Below are 5,910 nucleotides of genomic sequence, written 5' to 3'. Positions count from 1 at the left end.
TCAGCACAAAAAAAAACCATGTAATGTCTTCACATATGTTGTTCCAAATCCCATAGCATTTCTCGTTTCACCAGCTATCGATAGCCCTTAAAAATTACATTCTTTCGCCGAAATGTCCGTAGTTATTGGACTGACACGGTAGATACTGAAGTTTTACATAGTAACGATATGGTAAAATACTCTCCCGCTTGCGTGCTATCATTTGGCAAAATCTCATTTCGATATCTGAAACCATTTCTGAAATATGAGGAACGTTGTGGATATTTCACTCTGGCTTTATCACTAGCCCGACGCCATCGAAAATGAGTGTGCTACATCACATCCATTTTCTCGAGATTGGTGACAGATAGATACCTATAACCAAGTCCAAAGAAAAATTCAATACCTTAACTAAATTTTATACAGAACACCATATAATGTAATATGCACGAAACGCAAAATCATAGCGAGCTCTTTATTTCATTGCACACTTTTCCGAATTTCGCACAGTGTCTTACATTCACCTTGTAAGATGTGTATATTTCTATGGTCTATTGTCAAACCACAATTTACGAAAGATGTTTATATTTTATTAATAGGATTAAGTAGGAATAATTAATATTTGTCATGTTGGAAATAATTGAGGTAGCAGGGAATGTCTGCACCAAAGTATTGTTGGCAGGAGTGACCGCACATTGATATAATTTTAAAAAGGGCAGGAGAGACCGCGTTTGGATACATTTTAAGAAAAGAGCGGGAAAGACCGCGCATTGATACATTTTGTTATGGTAGCAGGGATTGTCTGCACCAGGAAGCATTGTTGGCGGGAGAGACCGCACTTTACCGTTCGTAGGAAGTCAGCAGTAAGCGAGAAGTGAAGCGAGTCGGTAGCAGGTCCGAAGCGAGAGGTTGAGAGGAGCGGTGTGCCTGCCAGCCACCAGCTGTGATTTATAAGAGATTATAAACGGATGTACAGAGACATCAGTTAACTATTATCATAAGAGGAACTAATATTATTGAATTATTTTTTGAGAAACTCAAGACTACTGAAGGTATGTTGGCGCAATGCTAGTTGTAAGATTATTGTAAAAAGTGAGTCCCATTTGAACGTTTGTAAAATCATTTCATTCTGAATATAATTAATTTTTGCCAGCAATATTGCATTACTGATTATATTCCATCCCATAAACCATCAACGTAAAACTTTGCAAAATTTTATTGTTGTCAAGAAAAAGTTTAACTATGAATTACGTAACTGAAGTCAAATTAATTAAAGAATAACGTCAGATTTGCTATTAAAGAATAACGTCAGCTTTAGTAATAAATGCAGTTACTTATTATGACAGCCCACCAACAGCTAATAGAGTATAGTAAAACAGAGTAAGTATATTCATGTCGCAGTTCGATGTAGCAGTCAGATGGCGGTCCAGTAACAGTAAGAAAGGTAAGGAACAGTTTTGGATTATTGCAGGTAACGACTGAGGGCCACGACGACGACACATTCTATGTTTCGTCGAAATAATCAGAAAATCACTTTTAATAAGCAGAATTTAAATTTGTTTGCGAAGATTGAGAAAGAGAATTAATTTCAAAGGGAAGATTTAATTTGTTATTATTAAGCAAGAGATAGAAATCCTAAGGGAAGGTTTCATTGGTTATTGTAGAAGGGAAGGTTGCGTAACAAAAGAGATACAGAGGAGACGGAAAAGTTTCAACCTAATATCACTATAACTATCATCATTAATGAAATGATGGGCACATCATGAACCTGACACATAGATCTATAAATAAAGCAGAAGTTATTTTTCTTTACCGAATAGTTTTTGTAAAACTGTTTGAGAAAGATTGCCAGTTGCCCGCCTCGACTCTGTCATCACTGACCGCCTCCCCTCTAACCCTTCTGAACAAACAAGTGAACTCGCCCAGCGCTTTGGACGAAAACTGGTCACTGAACATCGGCCACCGTATTCTGCGCGAACTGTACAAGCAATATTTCGGAGGAGTAGGGGGTGGGGCTGGGGGGCAATGTCATACTCTAGCCAGACGTTTACATACTGTATCTTCTTCTCGTTTCATAATGAACTACTAAATAACATCAAAAACTAACTCCAAGATGAAATCCACAGGTAGCTTATTTATCCTCCAACGCCACATTTCTCGATAGTTTATCACCCCAAATAGTAGTAAAAGACGCGTTGTGGGGAGATATTTTATGCGGTGTATGTTAGCTTCGTTGCATACTTAATGTTCTTAGTTTTTCCATTTCGAAACTTCAGATGTTTTATGTTTTGTACGTTCAAACCGCGGCGTTTACGAGTTCGCTTGACGAAACAGCAATGTTGCCATGACCTCACGGATTATGTGCTGTGATTAGGTGACATGAGCAACCAGAGCAATCGCCATGGTAGTTTACATGCCGTATTTGTCGTATTTATACTTGTGTATTACGAAAATATGCATTTAAAGTGCTATAGTGCACACAGCTACATTTTGGATATTGCTCCGTTAAATTTGCTTCTATACCCATGCCTGTGTTTGTTGTTGATTCATGTTTACATCGGGTCTGGGCTCACCAACTTACTTCCCCTGCATCCTCATTGCAAGTTCCACAGTATTACCTAATAAATTGCACAGTGAATTCATATTGTGTTGTTTTCGACCTCGTGGTATGCTGCTGTTATTCGCAAGAAAGAAAAACTCACTAAACTCATTCATAATATACTCAAAAGAAGAAACCTGCTAAAAAAGACCGTTTGCCCGCAGCCAGTAAACAAGGAAACCTAAAGTAACGGGACATTTTTCGCGCGCAGGTGATATTTCGCTCGCTCCTTCCTCAAATCATTCGTGAAATTCTCACTAGGTGACTTATGTTACCGTAGTCTATTGGACTCTGGCGGGACATTTGCAAATTTATTCCAGCGGTATATAGAACAGATAATGGCAATAAGAAAAAAAACTGTCTAAAACACTGTCAAAACAATAATGCTAAATATCGATTAATGACTCATGATAGCCTAACAGAGATGTACGGAGACAGTGATTCGATAGTAAAGTTTCACCAACTCTGTTCATTCGCTTTGAATGTACGCAGTGCAAAGTCAAAATTGTGTGGGAGGTTGGTAGGACACCCTCAGACTGAAACACTAGGGCCTTCGGGACGCCCATAAGACTGTATTCCGAGGACGCCAAATCCCTAAACAGCTGCTCCATGGGGCTGAGCGGCATTTCAAGACGCCCCCTTAAGACTAGATACGACCTGTTCGAAAAGCATCACTTGGTATCACATATCAACAGTTCCAAAAACGTCGAAATGAGTTATTTAAACCCCTGTGGGAAATTGCGAAATATGTTCTGATAATTTAAATTCTGTAATGCGTTATTGAGAAATGTATTATAATATATATTTTTGGGGCGGTTCCGACTCAGAGCCTTTAATTACGAGCCGCGCCTGATACTTACCCTACTTGGAATCCGCCACACGGAAGCCTTCTTGAGCATACCGGTATTTTCGTCATTCTTTCCGCAAAAGATGTGATGCTTCCCACACTCCGTCCAGTACCTCCTTCTTAGTCATTCGACTGAACATCTAGCGTATACTCTGTGGTACTAAGATCTGAATCCGGTGACCTATGCTGTGACCAGACTGCTCCCCATAATATGATGTGTAATATTAAGACAAAGTCGCGCAACTGAATCTATTGAACATCTGGAATTTAAGTAGCAATGGCCCTGTTAAACATATATGTGTGTCTTAGGTCACATAGCTACAATGAGGATGGTTTTACCAAAGTATGCAATGGCAGTTAAGGTCACAGTAAAGTGCATGGACTTGATTTCAGTCGCTACGTAGGCAATACAAAAGAAATGCTCTTATGCGTTTGAAAAAGTTTATTTATTCAACATATTTCCCGCTGACCTGAACACATTATTCCAGCTTCCTTAACAAACTTCCGACTGTGCTGCAAACCACTCATTTGCAGTCTTTCTGGCTTCCCCTGTGTTCAGAAACGGTCTTCCCTTGAGGTATTTCTTGAGGTTTGGGAACAGGTAACAGTCTGAGGGGACCAAGTCAGATGAATGGGGCGGATGTTTGAGGATTTCAAAGTGAAAACGTGCCAATTTTCGTTGTGTGATGGTCGCCTTATGAGGCAGGGCGTAGAGACAAGATTCCGTTTCTGAGCTTTCTTCGGCGTCCGGAGATCAACTGTTGCTTCAGTTTGCCGGCCGGAGTGGCCGTGCGGTTCTAGCCGCTGCAGTCTGGAACCGAGAGACCGGTACGGTCGTAGGTTCGAATCCTACCTCGGGAATGGCTGTGTTTGATGTCCTTAGGTTAGTTAGGTTTAATTAGTTCTAAGTTCTAGGCGACTGATGACCTCAGAAGTTAAGTCGCATAGTGCTCAGAGCCATTTTGTTGCTCCAGTTTGTCGAGAAGTTCAACATGGTACTTTGCCGTAATGGTTTTAGCATGTTGTAAGAAGTCAATAAGCAGAATTCCATCTATCCCAAAAGACGGATGCGAGGAATTCCTCTGCTAATCTCAGCGGTTTGAACTGCCTTTTAAGTAGTGGAGCATTGTGTCTACATTCATTGCATTGTTCTTTGGTCTCTGGATCATAAGTGTATATCCATGTTTGCCGGCCGCGGTGGCCATGCGGTTCTAGGCGCTTCAGTCCGGAACCGCAGGACTGCTACGGTCGCAGGTTCGAATCCTGCCTCGGGCATGGATGTGTGTGATGTCCTTAGGTTAGTTAGGTTTAAGTAGTTCTAAGTTCTAGGGGACTGATGACCTCAGATGTTAAGTCCCATAGTGCTCAGAGCCAACCAATATATCCATGTTTCATTCATTGTGACGAGATGATCCAAAAACACCACAGGACCTTCCCGAAACTGGTCCAAAATGGACAGTGAGGGGACCCTTTGTTCACGTTTTTCGTCTGCTTTGAGACATTTGGGAACCCATTTGGATGGCAGCTTTCTCATGTCCAAAATCTCGTGAATAACATGGCCCACACATTCTTGGGGCATGAACAGGGTCTCTGCTATCTTTTTAGTAGTTATCCTCCGATCATCCAGGATCACGGAATGAACAGCGTCCAAGGTTTCCGGAACTCGTGACTTGAGTTGGCCTTCCACTTCACTCTTCATCTTCGCTGCTGAAATGCTCTATTTGAAATGCAGCAACCCGATTCCTGATGGTGGTGTAGGAAGGGCAGTTAACACCAAATATACCAGACATATTTGTTTCACCATGTTCCCTTTTGAAAAAAGATATCTAATCACAGCACGACTCTGTCACAGTGAAGCATCTATGATCATCTCTAGAACGAAGTCCTCACTCTCTGCAGTTCTAAGGCGAAGACTTCCTTCCCACTGACGAGCTAAGACGAAGCGCCTGCCTGCTCTCCTTCTCAGAATCTGACAGATTTCTTGTTCTTTCAGCACCATATTCTCATTAGGCAGTCGCTGTAGACCTTCCGAGTTCTCAGCAGTGAAAAATCTATAACAATTTTTCTCTCTTCTCCTAACGAACATTCAGTGATTAACCGGTAATGAAAACGTCCTCCGTCCCGGATTCGAACCCCGCCACTACTTAAATTTTGAATAAAAATCATCAGCAATAGCGGCTGAGGACTTCCGGCAAATGAAGTCACCCTCATCCTGCCAACGACCTTGTCAAAGAGAGCCGAGGAGCGGACACAGGTTCAGGGCTCTCTTTTGCACTTTGAGAGGGGAGGGGGGGGGGGGGGGAGACTGCCCCTAAAAGGCGGAAGAATTAGCAATGATCAACGACATCAAGATGCAAAAGGCAATGGAAACCACTGCATTAAAGACACGTAAAGTGTATCCACAGGATATGAGGCCAGTAACTGAAAAAGTGTACGATGATCTCTCCATTGCGAAAAGATTCTGGGCTAGTTCCCTATTCGAATG

Source organism: Schistocerca serialis, chromosome 2 (assembly GCF_023864345.2).
Source record: "Schistocerca serialis cubense isolate TAMUIC-IGC-003099 chromosome 2, iqSchSeri2.2, whole genome shotgun sequence".
Classification (NCBI taxonomy): domain Eukaryota; kingdom Metazoa; phylum Arthropoda; class Insecta; order Orthoptera; family Acrididae; genus Schistocerca; species Schistocerca serialis.
Note: the sequence above shows the minus strand (reverse complement) of the source record.